The following is a 20399-nucleotide window of genomic DNA, read 5'->3' on the forward strand; positions in this document are numbered from 1 at the left end:
GACATTTATCATTGGGAATTTGTACCTGTACATGTAATATCTTGGTTTCTTACTTTTTGTGAATTCCCCTGCCCTCCCTTGAACCCCTCCACCCCACCCTATTGAAAAATTCTTTCCGTTTTTTTCCTTTTCTCATATTATTTCCATTCCCTTCTTTCCTGTTCCCTACCCCTCCCACTTCCCCTTCCCCTTTAGACCTTTTCTTCTTATTTCACATTATGTATTATACATTTTAATTCTTATTTACACTTTCAGATTTTCACACCAGTGAAACTGTTCATTATTTACACGTGTGTCCTATTTATTTCACTTAAGAATATGGCCTCAGTGTGCATCCATTTACCTATAAATGTCTCTAGTTTCTTGTTCTTTATGGCTGAGTAGTACTCCATTTTATAAAAAAAAAACAACACCCCCCCCAAAAAAAACCACCACATCTTCCTTATGCAATCTCCAGTTGATGGGCAATTGGGCTGTTTCCAAGATTTAGTTATTACAAATTGTGCCACCATAAACATGGGCAAGTATATATCTCTGTGGTATGATTCTTTTAATTCTTTTGGGAATATACCCTGCAAGGGAATAGCTGGGTGAAATGGGACCTCTAATTCTAGTTATTTGAGGAATCTCCACACTGATTTCCACAGTGATTGCACCTGTCTACACTCCCACAAGCCATGGAAAAGGATTCTTTTTTAGCTACAACCCCACCAGAATTTGTTATTGGTTGATTTCTTGACAGCAGCCATTCTTTCTGGGGTATGGTGGAATCTCAGTGTTGTTTTCATTTGCATCTCTTGAGTGACCAGTGATGTTGAACATTTTTCTTATGTTTATTTGTTATTCCCACTTCTTCAACCGAGGAATGTCTTTTCATCTCAGCTGCCTATTTTGGAATGAGTCTTTAAATTTGGGAGGTCAGATTGTTTTGTTTTTTTTTTTTTTGAGTTCTTTTTATATTCCAGAGAGTAGATCCTTTTCTGAGGAACAGATGATGACATTTTTTTCCCAGAATGTGGGTTTTTCTCTTCACTGTGTTGGTGGTTTCTATTGCTATGCAGAAGCTTTTTAGTAAGAAGAGATCCCAGTTGTTGCTTCTTTGTGCCAGTTCATGGGCAACTGACGTTTTGTTCATAAAATCTTTTCCTATGCCTCTTTTCAAGAGTTCTACCTAACCTCTCTTCTAGCAGGTTTAGTGTTTCTGTTTTAATATTTAGATCTTTGATCCATTTCAATTTATTTTACTACATGGTGAGAGATATATGTCTAGTTTTAATCTTTGGCAAGTTGAAACCCAGTTTTTTCAGCACCATTTATTGAAGAGGCTATCTTTCCTCCAGTGAGGGTGTTTGGCTCCTTTGTCAAAGATGAGGTAGCTGAGTGTGTCTGGAGTTCTTTTTGCATCTTCTAATCTGTTCCACTGATCCTTGGATCTGTTTCCTTGTTGTTTTTCTCACAGTAGCTCTGTAGTATAGTTTCAAGTTGGGGATTGTGATATCCCCTACTTTGTCTTTGTTGCCTAGAATTTCTTTTACTATTCTAGATCTCTTCTGTTTCCAAATAAATTTTTGGACTGTTTTCTCTACTTCTATGAAATATGCTGTTTGAATTTCAATCAGAATTGCATTGTATCTATATAGCAGTTTTGGAAGTATGGCTATTTTCACTATATTGGTACTTCCTACCCAGGAGCAAGGATGTCTTTCCATTTTCTGATATCTGATATTTAAATTATAAAGATCACAGCAGAAATCAATTCAATGGACAGTAAAAGAACAATATAAAAATCAATTAAGCAAAGAGTTGGTTCTTCAAAAGAATAAACAAAATTGACAAACCCTTAGCCAACCTTATCAAAGAAAAGGAGAGAGAAAGCCCAAATCCATGCAATTAGTTATAAAGGGTGAAATTACAACAGACCCAGCAGAAATCCAGTGGATCATCAATACCTACTTTGAGAACCTATATGCCAATAACATGGAAAACACAGAAGAAATGGACAGATTTCTATACATGTATGGATTACCAAAGTTGAGCAAAGAAGACCTAAAATTTTCAAACATCCCAATATCAATCAACAAAGTTGAAAACATGATTAAAAACTTACCAACAAAGAAAAGCCTGGGTCTTCATGACTTCACTGCTGAATCCTAAAAGACTTTTAGAGAAGAACTACTGCCACTACCGTTTAAACTCTTCAATAAAATTGAAAGGGAAGCAACACTCCCAAATTCATTCCTCTAAGCAAGCATCACCTTGACCCTAAAGGCATAGGCAGATGCAACTGAGAAAGAGAGCTATAGGCCAATCTCCCTTATGAACATAGATCAAAAATCCTCAATAAGATACTGGCAAACAGAATGAAGAAGATCCTCAAGAAGATCATACACCCTGAACAAGTGGATTTCATCCTAGAGATGCAAGAATGGTTCAATATATGCAAATCAATAAATGTAGTACACTATATTAACAGAGCCAAGGACAAAAGCAATATGATCCTCCCAATAGATGCAGAAAACGTTTTTGATAGAATCCAACACACATTCATGATAAAAACCCTACAGAAAATTGAAATAGATGGACTTTCTCTCAACCTGATTAAAGACTTCTATGAAAAACCAACAGCCAGTATCATAGTATATGGTCAAAAACTGAACTCCTTCATGCTAAAATCAGGAATAAGACAAGGATGTCCACTATCACCACTCCTGTTCCATATAGTTTATTAGACAAGAGAAAGAAATAAAAGGAATAAAGGTAGGAAATGAAGAAGTTAAATTGTCATTTTCAGATGACATGACACTCTAAAAAGACCCCAAGAACTCCACCAAATGTCTTCTAGCCTTAATAGCCAAATTCAATAGAGTAGCTGGATACAAGGTCAACACTAAAAAATCAGTAACCTTCCTGTTCACAAACAGCAGACTCACTGAGAGAGGAAATGGAGAAACAACTCCCTACACAATAGCATCCAAAGTAATGAAATACCTAGGAATCAGTCTAACAAAAGAAATCCAAGCTATTTTTTCAAAAATTTCAGTCCACAGCTCATTTTCCCTATGACATCTGCTGCACACAGATGTGGTGTCTCGACCACGGCTCCATCACTGCCTCAGGCTCCTCCTCCTCGTGAAGGTGCTCCAGTGGCAGTTGATGCACCTGCACTGAGGTGTTCTTGTCATGGCCCCCACCATCTGTTTGTGGTTCTCTGTGGTGGTGACATGCTGTGGGTGACATCCCGAGTAGTCATACAGAATGGTTTCAGTGCTCCAAGTACCATTTCTGCACTGCCTATTTTAAAAGCTGGGTATGGATTTACCATGCACTGCAAGTGGGAACCTTGTGGAGCTGGTGTGTAGGGGATTGTCCACTGTGTTTTTGGGTGTGTTAATTTTGACTTCCTCTATGCCTGCAGACAAAATTGAACATGTTATATTTATAGATCAGGCATTTAATGAAATGTCTGGTCTTGATTCTGAATCTTGGAAATCATCTGCTGATTGTGTCCCGTTTAAAGCAAGTCACTGAGCATAAGTCTCAGTAGAGTAACTAAAAGGAAAAGACCCAGAATTGAACTTAAGGCCATTCCCAAGGAAAAGAGGAATCAGTGAAGAGCTAGACAGATACAGTGAGCAAGACGGACCAGCACAGCATGAGGGAGCCTGAGAAGATGATGCCCAGAGCCAGGAGAGAAGCACACATAGCATCAGCAGAGGGGCTGTGGCCCAGGTGGTGGCTGAGAATTGACCTGAGTCTGTAAGAGGTGAGGGCCAGTGGGGACCAAGCCAAAGGCTGTGTTGAGTGCAACTCAGAGGCACCAAAGCAGGTGAGAGAAATCAGGACAAGGCATAGAGAACTCTTTCCCGCCTTCTGTGTGTGTAGAGGAATGTCAGGAGTTCAGCAAAGACAACTCGCCTGTTCCACCATGCAGAACCTAGATTCAGATCAACTCCGATTTCCTTTCCCACAGTGCGTGCTCTTGCCTGACTCAGGGCCCCCAGGCCTGCCAGGGCAACAGGTCTGCTCTCACTTGGATACCCATTCAATGGCAGGGAGCTGTCAATATCTCACAAATTGTCACTTCTCCAGCCACTTTATTTCTAACTGTGTGTTTTCTAAAAGTATATCAAGCATGATAGAAAGTAGATAAAATATAAATGGTTAGATTAGTGAAGAACTATAGGGCAAAAACCCAAATAATCACCAACCAAATTAAGTGATAAAATATGGTCAAGTTCTCAAAACAACCCCACTAGCATGAATCAATAAAATTGAAAACAGTAAATCAATAAGGAAAACCAATAAATCAAGAAACATTTCTTTGGAAAGATCAATCAATTTGATAAACCTCTAATTGGAAAGTTACATACGCACCAAATTCTTGCACATAAATAGTTTGGGGAGTATTATTTATGATAACAAAATTTGGACCCAGCCCAGGCGTCCTGGCATCCCCTGTGGTATATCCAGGCCATGAAATGCTACTCTGTGACCTAAAGAAATGAGCTGTGCAGGCCCAGATGTACCGAGGGATCTTAGACCCAGCCTGAGAAGTGATGGAGGTCGCTCTGTAAGTGCTGTAGATGTGGCGATGTGACACTGGGGAAAGGTAAAGCCACAGAGTGGGCAAAAGTTCAGGGGACAGAAGGGAAGCACACGTGTGGGCGGATGGCGTGCCCTCTGGTGGATCCAGGCTTTTATTCTCCTGCCCAGAGAACTGACTGGTACAATTGATGAACAGTTAAACACAAGCTTGTGCTTAAAGGAAGAAAGGGAAGAAGGAAAAAAGAGCAAGAAGAGATACATCCCACAGCAGGACGGGCCACGGACAAGCAGGGCAGGGGCACCCTGGCAGCTTTTACATCTTCTCAGAGGGGGTCCATTGGGAGCGACTCTGCCCAGGCATCCTGGGTGTGATGCACTGACGGGTGACATCCTGTTCTTCAGCCTGTTTCTGATCTTTCTAAGTGACAGTTTGATCTTGTCTTTTCCCTAGCCTGCCATGCCCTAATGCCTCACCTCACAAGGAGGACAGATGTGAAACGACTCGTAACAGTGTAATGGTGGACATGTGTGTTGTATACTTTTCACAACTTGGACGATGTAAACCACAGTGAAACTCTACTCCCAGCCATAGACTTTGTCTGATTGAAAAAAAATACCTCACTTGACGGTCCCCTCCTGCTCCCAGAAGTTCCCTTTTCCTGATGTGCGTGGAATCACTTCTCTACCACCCTGGCCAGGTTAGCATGGGTTTGTTAGTTTTGTGTGCTTTGGATCTTATGTAAGTGGTGCCCTTACCTCTATTTCCATTGGTGCCTGGGATTTTCTTAACCTCATGTATATAGTGTTTATTGCAGTTGAGGTAGGTAATTCTGATTCATTCATGTTCACTTTTGATCATTCTCCCTGAAGAAACACATCACTGTTCTTTCCTTCAGCTCTTGATAGACCCTCAGCTTTTTCCAGCTCTGCTGCTTTTGAGCAAGGCACCTATTACTTCTCTTAGCTGTGTCTGTGGACATGTCTGAGGCCTCCCTGGGGATCTGAAAAGGGGAAAGGCTGAGTGACAGAGTGTACAGAGCTCTAAATTTACTAGAAAAAGATAAGACAATTCCTGTGTGGTCATCCTGCTGTCCCATGACAGTGCAAGTGTGTGTGCACAAGTGTGAGTGTGTGAGTGCACGTGCATGTGTGTGTGTTGTCCACATCCCTGTTTGTGCTGCACGGTGTCAGCTTCCTAAATTTGCATACCTCTTCTATGTGGGAATGTAGTGGTTTCATGTGCCTGCTTTAATTCCTATTTCCCTAAACACCCTTATTTTGCTTACTAACATATTCTGAAATACATATTCGCACACATTATTTGGCCCAATTTACATTATATTCTATGTTTTTATTGATTTTAAATGTGCTTAAAGGTGTTGAGCATGAATGCATTTTTATTAATATGTGCTGCACGTATCGTGTGGATTAGCTTCTGTCTAACTCACTTTACTATGTCAACAAGTGAGTGGAATTTATTGTGTTGATATTAAATTCATCTACTTTTTAGTCAGAGTACTTTCTGGGTCTTGTTTAAGAAGTGAAATATAATAATACATTCCAATATTCTTCTGAAATACCTTCATTAGTTTTCTCTCAAATTTAGTTACAGTCCACCTGGAAATTTCACATATAACATGGAGACAGAGGGAAATTTTATTTTGTCACGGTAAAAATATACATACAAAATCTTCACCATTGCAGTCACTTCTGAGTGTATGTTTCAGTGACACTGAGGACAATCACAGTGCTGCGTAGCCATCCCACAACTTTCCTGTCTTCCCCAGGAGACATCCCGCACAGTCTACCTTTTATTTTGCCGTTGGACTTTCTGAGAACCACTACTGGGAAGAGAAACTCTCTCCCCACAGACCTGCACAGCCCTTGGGCTGTGTCCTGGCCTGGGCTCTGTCCTCCCCTGCTGACAGATCTGTTCACCTGCACCTCCACACTCTGCACTGCTATCTGGGGAGCCTTGATAGTATGGTAGGAGAGTCTCCAATTTTTTTCTCTTTTTCTGAAGATTTAAAAAAAGATAGACAACTTTTCATCTGATTGAATTTCCATTTAACCTTAGAATTAGATTGTCACGGACCACCAATGCTTGTTTGTATTTTGATTGTTATTAGATTGGATTTATAATTTTATTTCCCAAAAGTTGTTATCCTCTTCCTTTTCCTGTTTAGTGTACCATATCTTTTATAAATCAAATTTGTTTTCACTGATACATAAGACCATAAATATTGTGCATCTTAATGGGGTATCTGGAGACATACTGCTGCATGGACATACTATGTAATATTAAATCAGATTAAACATATCTGTCTCTTCAAATAGTTATTGTTTCCTTATGGTAAAACCTTTCAGAATCTTTCTAGCTTTTAGAGGTACACAGTACGTTATTGATACATACCATGGCATGTGCTTAAATAAAAAAATATTACATTAGCAGATGCATTGCTGTTAATCCCTCTCAAAGTCCTCCCCTGTACAGGTGTCCTTGCCACTTTCCTCAGCAGCTCTGGAGTCCTCTGTCCTGAGTGCCATTAGTTGTGCTGTCCTAGCTGCCTCACTGCCCTGAACTGATCCAAAATGTGTCTCTTTCACAGTCATTTTGACCCTGGGGAGGAGCCAGAAGTTGCATGATGGTAGATCCAGTAAATAAGGTGATGAGGACACATCATCGTGTTTTTAGAAGCCTGACTTTCTGTTGGATGGAACTGGGCAGCAGCGCTCACAGTATTTTTGATCACACCTCATCAAGACCCTCAGGAGAGAGGACTCCAGAGCTGCTGCAGGAAGTGAAGATGTTTTGATGGGAGTCGTGTAGGCAGGGATGGCTGGATTAAATGAATGATCCCATTTAACAGCATTTGTCACATACTGCACTGTGTCAAACACTCAAATACTAAACAAACAATTATCACGCTGTCCCCACAAAGTGCAGAATCTGGGGTCATGACTAGAAGTTTAAAAATAATTATGTAATTAAGATTTCTGTTTCAGATGCTAGAAATTGAAATGAACAGTGTGATTGGGAGGTTTTATTTCAGTGGCAGTGGAGACAGGTTTCTGAGGAGTGAAGTGTGAACACAGGCCAGGCCAGAGGAGAACGTTTCCATGTCAGGAATGAGCAGGAAACATCACACCAGTCCTGGCAAAAATGAAAATGTGAGAGGGACAAAACAAAACAAACAAAACACCAGAAAGAGCTGAGGAGGTCAGAAAGGAGATGATGCTGAGCTTTGCAATCAGCCCTAAGAAATTCAGATCCTGCAGCTCCAAAGAGAAACCACTAGAAAGGGTTGGGTGCAGAGAGGGCTGCCTGCTGGGGGGCAAGCTAGTGCAGGGAGAGGCAGATGGGTGCCAAGAGAGCTGGGGTTGGCTGGTGCTGGGGAAATTCTCTAGACTGCGCCAGAGTGTGTGGTGGGATGCAGCAATGACCTTGGCGACCATGGTGTGTGACTGTCCTTGGCCTCTGGTTGAATGAGCATTTCCTGGAAGCGTGGGGTCCCAGAGGCCCACTCAGAATCTCTCTGGGGAGCAGTCTGTCCCAGCTGAGTCCACAGATTTCTGGTAAGAGGGGTGTTCTCTGGACATCAGGAGAGGAAGAGACGCTTCACCTGCCATGGAGGAGACGCTTACAGATGGACTGAGCTCAAACTAGTGCTTTCCTTGCTGACATATGCCTAATTTACAGTGTATTAGTAATCTGGAAGGGTAAGCCTGGAATATATTTCCCATAATCTTCTGTTGGAACTGACATACTGACCACCAGGAGATGCTCATGTTTCCCGTTAAAGCAAGGGAGTTTTTCGGGTTTCTTTTTTTTTTTCCTCTGGTACTGGGGATCGAACTCAGGACCTGGTGCTTGTGAGGTGGGGTAGGTGCCACCAAGCTAAATCCCTGGCCCAGGAGGGAGGTTTTTGATTGTGTCCTACACATATCTTTCTGAGGCATTCTGTGCAGTTTCCTCTGTGAGTCAGGAATCTCGTCATGTTTCATGGCTTTTTACTTTAAAATAATGTTTAAAATTGCATTACTGTGTATTTGTAGCACATGATGATTGCGTTGCTCCTGAGGAGCAGGCGCAGGTATGACACAAGACCTTCCTTTTCACCCCTTCGTCTCTCCATCGCTTGCCCTTCCCATTGGTAGATCTCCCTCCCTGCCCCTAAATTCACATGGAGGTGGCCAGGCCCTGGGGAAAGGTGAGGGTGGGAGATGTTGATCCATGATGAAAAGTGCATTTTAAAACCAGAAAAGAGAGAATCTTGAGTGTTTTCACAGTACAGAATGATAAGGGCTAGGTCAGTAGCTTTAAACAGATTTAAGCACGTTGCAGAGCACTCAAGCACAGAAACAGCACATTGTCCTCATTAATACTTACCATTCTTATGCTTTTATGTAACAGTTAAAATCCACCTAATTTAAATTTAAAAATGAAACATAATAAGGGGATTTCAGTTTTCTGTAAAGCATATCCTGAAGTGTTTAATCATTTCCTTTCCCAGGGGCAGAAACAGAAGCTTACAGGGACCGACATTGAGTTCAGGGCAGGCAGGTGCATCGCTGAGCAGGAAGCACCAATGAGCTGCAAGCAGCTGGGCCTGAAAGGGGCACAGTACAGGGCTGGGTGTGCTGGTGGAAGCACGGAGCCTCCTAGGACCTGTGGGCTCCAAATACTCCACGTTTGCATCTCGCCTCCTTCCCAGTGATGCACACAGCATGCAGAGGATTTACACTACTGACACAGCCTTTTTATAGCACAGTTCACTTCCATATCTTCTCATTCTTCTGCAGAATAAAGGGGACTCTGTCAGCAACCCCAGGATGACTGAGATTAGGCCTGTGTCTCCCGCAGGACTGAGGTGAGTGTGTCCCCTTCCTACACACATTGGTTGAGACCTCAGCACACTGTTCAGAGAGGCTGTAACTAGTGAAGTCTGCACCCAGCAGATTTTAGGATTTTCCTAGCATTTTTCTTCTGTAAATAACACTTGTTTGATGATATCTACCCGGATAGCACGGGGCACATAGTCCTGCTTTTGCTCGGGGTTCCATGCTGCCATGGTGAAGGTGCTTTCGGGGGTTCCCTTATCCAGCCCTCCCCCATTGGCCTACTGATCCAGGAAACACCACTTGGGATGAAACTCTCACCCGACTGCCTCCGGGCCAGGCCTTCTCAGCACAGCAAACATCCCTAGACCCAGAGCTGCAGAGCTGCCACCAAGGCAGATCTTCCTTGGTGGTGCTCTAGCCTGGCCAGCGTCTGTCCCGTATTTATCCAAAGCCACTGCCCCTGGGCCGGCCTGTGTCTTCCCACTTCTCTGGCCCCCAAAGTAGTGCTCAGAGGCATTTACCCGGGAAGGGAAGGGAGGCGATCTCAGTGTGGACTCTGTCAGCCGGGTCTCCGGGTGCACATGGAAACTCCCCTCTGGAACCCCAGAACAGCTGTTTCCACCAAGACAGGCAGAGCAGGGGCACACTGCAGAGGCGGCCTGCATGGCACAGCTGCTGTGTGTCCAAGGGACCCAGGCTCTACTGGCCATTAACTCCGAGGGTGGGCCCCAGGTGGGCTGCCTCTCCCTGGTGTCTCCTGGGCATGGCCTGTTCCTCCCAGGTGCTGGCAGCGGGGACTCAGGTCCACGCCCTCCCCTCCAGGACAAGGAAGCATTCCCCAGGTGGGTGCACCAGAGCTCAGCCTTCTCCTGAGTCAGGCCCGCCCTGCAGGTGCTGACCGTGTCCATCTCCCCTCTTCCGATTCCCACATCCAGGTCTGGCGTGGAATGCCACGGGCATCCTGAATGTCGCTGAAGTGATGTCCACAGAGCAGTAGTTCAGTAACAGCTTTCCATCAAATACATCACATCTATGCACACACAAGAATATGTAAAATACTTCAAAATGGGCAAGTAAAAAGTGGGAAATTGTCTGTGTGTTTCTAATTGAATGGAGCGGTATGTGAAAATTAGATACTAAGTACAAAATGCTCTTACATAAAACATGATGAGATAAGTGGAAAAGATTTCAATTTTAGTTTCCCTCATATGGAAATAATTTTATTCAAATTATCACAAATTCACAGTTATGCAAATATGTTATTAGTATCTTATATTTATATGTGATAATAAATACCTTAGAAATTATCATTAACATATAATATTAATACAGTGCATTGTTCGTATCTGCTATTATTTCATTCCTGCACACACTTAGTTCAGCTTCACACGTGTGTCTTCAGACCTCACCGTGTGGCTGAGTCCTCTTGCTGAGGGGACCGTGGCCCCGTGTTGTCTGTAGGCTCAGTTGGGCCCCACATGGGTTCCTGAGCTACACCCAGGTTCCTGTGGTGTGGGAACACTGCCCAGAGCCTGGCGTGCCCTCTGCTCCTCTGCTGGACACATAAGGGTCCCATGTGGTTGCACAGCCGTGGAGGGCGAGGATCCTGCCTCACACTGCCAGTGCACAGTTTGCTCACATGTTTACCTCCACATGGCACTTAGGTCCCTGTCTCCCCTCAGCCTGCCCTGAACAGGAGAACTGGTCCTCATGCCACAGAGCAGGACGCTGAGGCTCAGGAACACCAGGCCCAGCCAGGACTCGAGCCACCAGAGCCCTGGGCGACCCTGATCCACAGGCCTGCCTTCTTGACAGGGTGGGCTGCTTGGGGCAGTGCTTAGGAGTGCATTCCAGTAGCATAAATGGGAAACTGGACAGCAGAGCTGCAAATTAATAACCAATGGGAAGACATACCTCACCAATACTTAAAACCTGAACAGAACTGTGTTTAAAAAACCACCTCAGAGCCAAGACATAGGTCTCCAAGGGTAGGATGCTAAGAAATACCAATGATTAATTGATACATTGCTCTTGTGATAATTGGAGGTTTGGGCATTTGTGGAGGAAAGTGGATATATTCACCTTGTTTTCCTAATCATGTTGTTATGGAATTGTTATAGTCGTGTAAGTTACGTGTTCATGTCTGTAAGTGTGTAAGGTGACACCTCAGTCATTAGTACGGACGTGTTACAGGTGTGTGTGAGGTCGGTGAGTGATCTCAGTTTACTCTTGGACTCAGCCAAGCACTGGCTGGCTTGGGAGTGAATGGAGAGAAGCTGTTCTTAACTCCTCAGGCTCCTCATTTCATTCTGTGTAAAGCTTCAGCCATTTTCATTTCTTCCTTTTAATTTGCTAAAACATCCATTTGGAGGCAAATCTGATCTCCTCTCCCCTCCCCTCCTCTCCTCTCTTTCCTCTCTCTTCTCTAACCTCTTTCCTCTTTTCTTGGAGTGCTAGGGGTGGAACTCAGGACTGTCACATAGAGCAATATAGAAGACCCATTTTATTTAGAGACAGGGTCACTCCAAGTCACTAAGTTGTCTAGGCTGTGCTTGAATTCCAATACTTTTACATTGAAAAAACGAGGTTCATGAAAATTGAAGAAAACCTCATTCTTGGTTGCTTCTAACTTCTGTTTATTATCTAGGCACATGGAGAGGTGTGGCCAGTGGTCCAGGTCTGACAGGGGGTAGGATAAAAAGGTCATCACACCCTGGCCTTCTCTACCTTTGCCTTTTCTCTTCACTTGTATCTAAAGTGTTATTTCCTAAAACTTGAAAACAAAGTCTTCATTGTCAAAGAGGTAGCCTGAAGTGCTGTGCTTATCACTGATGAGACTTCCTCTCTCGGGGGTGGATGGCCAAGCAAGAGGCATGTGGTGGAGCAATGACAGTGGCCTCCCAGGCTTCATTCTCATGGGCTTCTCTGACCAGCACCAGCTGGAGCTGGTTCTCTTCGGGGTGATCTTGCTCCTCTACATCTTGACCTTGCTGGGCAACTCCACCATCATCCTGGTGTCACCCTCAGATGCCAAGCTCAACAAGCCCATGTATTGTCCTTCTCACATCTCTCCTTTCTGGACCTCAGCTTCACCAGCAGCATCATCCTCCAGCTCCTAGTCAACCTGAGGGACCCCATGAAAAGCAACTCCTATGGTGGCTGCATGGTCCAGCTTTACGTGTGCCTTGCGCTGGGTTCCACGGAGTGTGTCCTCCTGCCCCTGATGACCTACGACCGCTCTGTGGCTGTCTGCCATCCTCTGCACTATGCCTCTGTCATCCACCCTTGGCTTTGTCACATCCTGGCTTCCGTGGTGTGGCTCAGTGGTGTGGTCACCATCCTGGTACAGTCTACACTCACCCCGCAGCTGCCCCTCTGTGGGTACCACTTTATGGACCACTTCCTCTGCAAGGTCCCTGTGCTCCTTAGGGTGGCCTGTGTGCACACCACCTTCAACGAGGCAGAGCTCTTCCTGGCCGGTGTCTTGTTCATTCTCGTGCCTGTCTCCTTCATCCTGGGCTCCTACAGCCTCATTTCTGGGCAGAGCTGGGCATCACATCAGGACAGGAGGAAAGCCATTGGCACCTGCTTTCCCACTTGCTGGTGGTGGTCATCTTCTATGGCACCATCAACTTCGTGTACCTGCAGCCAGCCAGGCGTTGCTCCAAGGACCAGGGCAAGTTCATTTTCCTCTTCTACACTGTGGTGACACCCATGCTCAACCCTCTCATCTATTCCCTGAAGAACAAGGAGAAGAAGATGCTGACTTCACCTCCTCGTGTGGATCTGAGCAGATTGGTGCCATTGGTGTCTACTCAACCATCCGATGTATTTAATGTTCTCTCCCCTGAAGATTTCCTGGGCTCCCAGTCCTGGGCACCAGCACCACAGAGCTCCCTGCTGTGATTCTGGGGAGGCCCAGGATAGCACTGGACTCCAGCTTCAGTGTCAGCCACCAGACCTAGCATCATAGCACTCCATGCTGCTCCATCACATGCACACACACACACACACACACACACACACACACACACACACGCATGCACGCACAAGCATACACACACTGCTTTTGGGATACAATACCTTTCCAGTAACTGATCCCAGAGGAGTTGAAATCCATGAATTTTCTACCAAAGATTTCAAAATAATTGTTCACTGCTGATATAAAGATGTGAAGGCTGCATTGTGGGTGCTGACTGTGTATGCTGGTTTTATTGCCTTGCCCATTGCCTCTGATTACTGTTGGGTGGAGTCTTAGGGTTTTTTAATCCATATTGTGTCCTATGCAAAGAGCAGACAATTAGTGTCTGTCCCCATGTGGAAGCATTCTCTTCTCTCTTTCCTTGGTTTCCCTGGACCGGACTTCTGATTGTATGTTGAGTAGAAGTGATGCACGGGTTCACTGTTTTGATCCTAAAACTCAGAGAACTCCCACCGCTCGCCCATGCAGCATAGTGTCAGCTGTGGACTTCTCATTTATGGCCCATAATAAATGCTGCGTACGTTCCTCCTACACCTAATTTATGGTGCTTTTTTTGTCATGAAAAGATACTGCATTTTCTCAAATGCTGCTCCGCAACATATTGAAACAGTGAAATCTCTTGTCACTGGCTACCGTGAGTCCTTGTCTAGATCTGTTGGAAATCATGATAGGCACAAATTACAGAGCAAAGTAAACTGAAAATTTGTTTTGAAAAAGAAAGCACTCTGACTGCTGCCTGGACCAGCCCGGGAAAGGGACAGCAAGTGGCTCATAGCAGAGCAGCTCCTCCAGAGTGAGCTCCCAACACTGGATGCCTACACTTTTAGGGGGCCCAAGGGAATGCCATTCACCAGTCATTCTTTTCTCTCACAGGGGCACGGTCTCTGGACAGGGTGAAGTCCAGTTACCTGCAGGCGGGGTCTGCACAGGATTCAGGAAGTGCTTAAGAAGGTAATGTGTGGGGAGGGGTTTAGCAGGGCAGTGCCTGGGTGTGACTGGAGGCCAGAGGAGGCCTGGCCCATTCTCTGATCCCTCATCTCCCTGAGGTGCCCCTGTGCCCTGCCTTCCTGACTCATGATTCGGCAGGACACCCAATTCACTCTCCCCTTCTCAATGCCCAGGGTCCCAGGTGCCTGCTTGCAAGGCTCCACCCTCAAAGTCCCAACCCCCCCCCACACACACTCTGTCCACACCATGCATCCTGATTTGCAGTGTTGAGCTGTCTTTGCATCTCAGGGATAAATTCCACCTGATCCCCATGTCAGAGGCATAAATAGTGCTGTGAAATTTCACTTACTAATACTGTGATGATGATTTTTCATCTCTAGTCATCAGGGCAATGGGCCTGTGATCTGCCTTTCTGGAGTGTCCTTGTCTACCTTTGTTCAAAGCAAAGTAGTTCTCATACAATGAGCTTGAAAATGTCCCAGTGTCTTTATTTTTTGGCAGACTTTGAGGAGGATTTATATTACCTCTCCTTTACGTATTTGGAAGAGTTCATCAGTAAAGTCATGTAATCCTAGGCTTTCTTTCCTGGAAGATAATCTCAGTATTGTTATTGAACACTTCAGATTTTCCAATTTCCTCCTGATTCAGTCTCAGTACTCCATATGCTTTTCTTACAGCTGCCCAGTCTGGGGGTGTACAAACAGATTTCTCTGGTTTCAGTTCTGTCAGTTGTGACGTGTCTTGTTTATAATTATATCCTTTGAATCTTTGCCTTTTTTCTTTATTAGTCTAGTCAGATTCATTTATCTTTATAAACTCCTGGCTCTATTTTTTCTTTGCTTGTGTATGTGTGTGTTCAATATTTTTCCATTGTTCACCAAAGAACAATTGGAGATATTAATAACTTCAAGTTATCCTGGATTACTGATTTTTGGGCTTTTATGGTCCTATTCAAATTGGTACCATTGTATTGAATTAGAAAGTGATACTTTGCTCTCCATGGTCAGAAGTCTTTTTTGAAATTGGCTACACAGATTAATGGTCTCCTTTTGGCAGATACATGAAGGCATATAACAATTTTGTTTTCCTTTATTTTGTTTATTTAGGCTCTAGTCAGTTTTGTTCTCTTCATCTTGCTAACCCTGAGCTTAAGTTACTCCCTTTCCGCAGTTCCTTGAGGTGTAAAGTTAGGCTGTGTGTGGATATCTTTCTTCATTTTCAGTGTAGGCATTTGTCACTGCAACCTTCCCCCTTGAATGGCTTTTGTTGCATCCTGTTTCTGGCTTTGTTTTTCCTTACTGAGCTGTGAGTGCCTTCCACATTTCACATATCACCCTCTTACCAGATGTATGACGGCAAGTATGTGCTTCCATGCCATAAGGTGTCTTCACTGTGTTTATTATTTCTCTTTGCCATGCACAAGCTTTTTATTGGATGTAGCCTCACTAGTTTACTTTTGCTTTTGCTGTTTGGGATTTTAATATTCTATCTAAACAACAGCTCTACAAAGACCAGTGTCAAGAGGGATTTTCCTACATCGTCTTCTAGGATCTCGAGTCTCAAGTCTTATGGATAAGTCATTAATCAAGTTTGCATCAATACTTTGTGCAGGATGTAAGATAGGGCTGGCTCAGTTTCATTTTTCTGCATGTGGATGTCAGCCTCCCCCGTGCCCTTTATTGAAGGCTGTCTTTTTCCCACTATTTGTTCTGTGCAAGTTTGCTGAAAATCACTGGACTACAAATGTGTGGGTTCATTTGAAGGGCTCTTTTGTCTTGCACTTGTCAAGATGTCTGCTTTCATGACTCTACCATGCTATAATAAAACAGCTATAAATTGTGATGTGATTTGAAGGCAAGTATTATGTGGTCCCAGGTCTAGCCTTTCGGCCCACTCAGTGTGTTGTCAGTTCTGTTTTCTCTTATGTCCAGAATGTCCAGGGCCTGGGACAGGACAGAGCAGAGAGAGAGAGAATCCCCCAGGACTGCAGAGCTCTGTTTCTGACCTTCTGCTTTTCAAATGGACAAATGTAGGGTGCAAGGGTTCCACTGTAAAAGGCAGGAAATTCTTTAATCATCATGACATGGATGAGCCTGGAGGACATGATGTTCAGTGAAGAAAATAAGTTGTGGACATTTGAGTGGACACCAGGCCTGAGTCAGCTGAGGTGTATAGGAGGAGGAAGCTGGACTTCTGCTAAGGGAATGCAAAGTCTCAGCCACTGGGAGGGCACCATGCCATGCAAGGGCCCCAGGGCTCCACACAGCTGTGCACATAGACTTGGGGGTCTCTCCTGCAGTGACTTCACAGAGCACGACCAGGAAGCACAAGGACACTTCCCAAGGCCAGAGAGGACCATGAGCTGAGCCTTTCTTGGGTGATAAGAGCATGGTAACATTCAATTGTGTGGATGTAGATGTACAGACACTCCTGTGTGTGTCATCACATCTCAGTAAAGCTACTTCTCACAAAAAGCAAAGGATGTCTTTTGAATTTTGATTATTCTCATTGTTGTAAAACTAACATCAGATTATCTTTTCTTCCAAGAGGCCTGAATCTATGATGCGCACAGTGACCTGTAGTCCACAGAACGGGATGCCCTTACTGAGTTAAGAGAAATAGTGTGGCCAGTGTGCTTGCTTTCTATAATCCCTTATTGAACTCTTGAAATATATCTTTAAATGGGAAGTGGCTTATGAAAAGAAATAGATGCTGTGATGTTAATCAGGGAGTGGGAGCAGGCATTTATTCTGCTTTGGTAGACAAATCATACTAGAAATCACCTATTAGCCAATGTGACACTTTAATAAGAGGGCACTAGATAGAAAATAAAAACTGTTTATTTCACTGGAAACAACATTTCACTGAAATTTTTAAAAATGGAAACCTCTTATCCTAGAGAAACAGTAAGTAAAGTTTAATGATTGACTTTCTGAATGTCAGAGTCTGTCAGAAGGAACTCATGGGTCTTGCAGTGAGGATCACAGTGTACTCGCATGCACAGCACAGTTTGCCTGGCCCAAGATTCCGCTTAAATGGACTCATGTACAGTTTGCCTAACCATACAAGGGAGACAAAAATCAGTCATAAAGACCAAGAAGAGGGCAGCGAATCTACTGGGGCGGAGTTTAGAGTGGGGGTCTGGCCAATCCCACTGAGAGACACCAGCTGAGAGTGGAATCCACTCACCTTGAATGTGCTGGAGATGCAGTGGTCCTGAGAGGAGTTTCCTTAGAGCCTCTTTCATGTCTTGCTCCTCAGCATGTAGATGATGAGGTTCAAGGTGGGGGTCACCATGGCGTAGAAGAGAGAGATGAACTTGCCTCAGTCCTGGGCATGGCTGTCCCAGGGCTGCAGGTACGTGTAGATGATGGTGCATAGAAGATGACCACCACTATCAGGTGAGAGGAGCAGGCACTGCAGGCCTTGTGCTGTGCCTCTGCAGACTTGATCCTCAGCACAGCCTGTGCTCTGAAGCTGTAGGACCCAAGGATAAGCACATGGAGCAGGATGGGGACAGGATGCTGACCGCAGAAAGCACCAGTCGGTTGACCGTGGTGTCCACACAAGCCAGCCTGAGGAGTGCAGGGAACTTAAAAATGAAGCAATGCAGCCCGTGGTTACGACAGAGAGGCAGCCGCCAGGTGAAAGTGGCATGGACCAGGGAATTGGCCACCCCATTGAGCCAGGAGGCCCAGGCCAGCTGGTGGCATAGCCAGGCCTCATGAAGACTGCATAGGACAGGGGTTTCCAGATGGTGACATAGCAATCCAAGGCCACCACAACCAGGAGGATGCACTCAGTGGAGCCCAGGGCCAGGGACATGTGGAGCTGCACCACACAAGCCCGTACTTGATGGTGCTTTCTGGGCCCCACAGATTCACCACAGTCTGAGAGGCCAGGCTGGTGGTGAAGCCAAGGCCCAGCAAGGATAGGTTACTGAGGAAGTACCTCGGGATATGCAGAGGGGGTCCAGGTGTGAGACCATGATGATGGTGATGTTCCCCAGCAGTGTCAGGAGGTTGTGGAGGACAAGCCTGAAGAGCACCAGCTCCAGGCCAGGGTGTGTGAGAAGCTGAGGAGGATGAACCCAGGCAGGGTACTGTCATTGACCCACCCCATCCTGATGGGCACCACACCACTGGCCTGCTCATAGCCCTGGGCAGAGGCACAGGACAGTTGATTCCAGAGCAGCAGGACATGACAGCAGAGAGGATGGCCTGTGCTGACATGTCCAGACTGCTCCCCTCTCCCTCCAGGGTTCTGACTTGGGACTTCACGTGATATCCCTGTGCTCCAGCCCAGCAAGTCAGCCTCGGGAATGGGAATCTCGGGTGTTTCCACCTGTGGGGTCATCGGAGGCTGACAACAGTCCCTGTGAGTGTGAGCACGCTGTCTAGAGCTGTGCCCCTGCAGAAGACGAGGGCATTTTAAGGGGGGAATATTATCTCCATGGGCTTGACCTTTTGCTAATTCTATACGCCTCTCTGCTCCCGGCTTCATGAGAAAATGGTAGGAGCATCTGTGCATCTACAGTCTACCTAGGGACAAAACAAAAATGAACAGTTACACAGTGAAGAATATACACTTTAAAGGGATATTCGAAAGCTGAACAAAATAAATATTTTTTTTCAAAAAGGGCTGGAAAAATGATATATAAGAAAAGGATTATTTCCAAATAAGAAGTGTTTACTAATGAAATCAGACCCTTTATCCGGGGCTGAGATGGGAGTGAAAGGGCAGGGAAGATCATTTTTGATATGGGAACAAGGTTAGCAATAATTAACAGGAAACGGAAAAGCACTGGGAGAACCAAAATACATGGCATGAATTCAAACTATCTCATACCACTACAAGTTCATTCACTGATTAAATGGGCAGAAAAAAGAAAGATACCTTAAGATGTGTGTGTATATAATAGATGTTAGACTGGCTAGCTAAAACTCTTTGGTACTCAAGAAAAAATATTTACCCCAAAATAATACATATTATTTTAAAAAGACCTCAAGGGATGCTACTCCTATAAAAGCACTTATAGTGTGCTTTTTAACAACTCAGATATGGTCAGGGATTTAGCTCAGTGGTGCTACACCTGCCTCACAGCCATAAGATCTTGAGTTCAATCCTAGTATGAAAAGAAATCAAAACAAAATCAAAACTCAGATGAATTTATTAAATCTCTAGAAATAAAGTGCTTAACTTTTCCATGCAGGCCATGAGGCAACATCAAAGCCCCCACACCGACAGTAGAATGATGCTCTCTGTTTTGGAAATGGTGGTCCGGTGTTGACATAAGGATGGTGGAGAAGGACATCACTGTGGGAGACCTCAGGCAGGTCCTGTGGATGTTCTCCTGGTGGAAGTCGGGCTTTCACTGCAAGGAGAGAACCATGGATGTGAAGATGTTAACCAGAAATGAGGTGGAGAAAAGCAGCTGAGAGTCCAGTGTTAAATGTAGTCATGATTCCTAAGGGGAGAACTGAGGATGTAAGATGTACCTGTACTTTTTTTTTTTTTTGGTACTGGGAATAAAACTCATGACCTTGTGCTTGTGAGACAGGTGTAGAGCCACTGAGCAAAATCATCTGCTGTACTTTGATTTCACAATGAGAATAGTAGAGACATGTGAAAAATAGTACAATTTTCATTCTGAAAAGTTTGTATCTGATTCCATACTCCCAATTCAAAGCCTGTGTCACAGTCAGCCAGTGGGTGGTACCTGCCAGTGTGAAGCAGCAGCAGAGCTGGGCCAGGCCTGTGTGGGCTGAGTTCCTCCTCCTGGGAGGACATGCCCTTGACTCCGGCTCAGTCACCTTCCTGCATCTTTCCCAGCATTTCTCATGCCAGCCTGACTGTGTGCTGAAGGTCTGCACTAACCCAAGGATAGTTACAAGGAATGGGGAGACACAGACATCCACACAAGTCCCCAAAAAGAACGGTCACACTACACTGAGAGAAGAAGTAAAGCAAGCCCAGGCTTTGCCACCAACACAAAATCAACAACAAAGACGGAGGCTTGAAGTAGGACCAAACTATGTGAAATCCAAGAAGGTATGCTCCTCGTGGGTTCTTAAAACGAGTT

At 44.8% G+C, this 20399-nt stretch overlaps 2 pseudogenes; one reads left to right on the forward strand and one right to left on the reverse strand.

Moving 5' to 3' along the window:
- The first annotated feature begins 12260 nt into the window (after positions 1-12260).
- On the forward strand, positions 12261-13293 carry LOC147820643 (olfactory receptor 2G2-like; annotated as a pseudogene).
- A 3973-nt stretch (positions 13294-17266) lies between these two features.
- On the reverse strand, positions 17267-18439 carry LOC106008658 (olfactory receptor 2G3-like; annotated as a pseudogene).
- Positions 18440-20399: the final 1960 nt, after the last annotated feature.

The sequence above is a fragment of the Heterocephalus glaber genome, unplaced genomic scaffold (assembly GCF_053883595.1).
Source record: "Heterocephalus glaber isolate CG9 unplaced genomic scaffold, H.glaber_assembly_v1.0 deba00001831, whole genome shotgun sequence".
Classification (NCBI taxonomy): Eukaryota; Metazoa; Chordata; class Mammalia; order Rodentia; family Bathyergidae; genus Heterocephalus; species Heterocephalus glaber.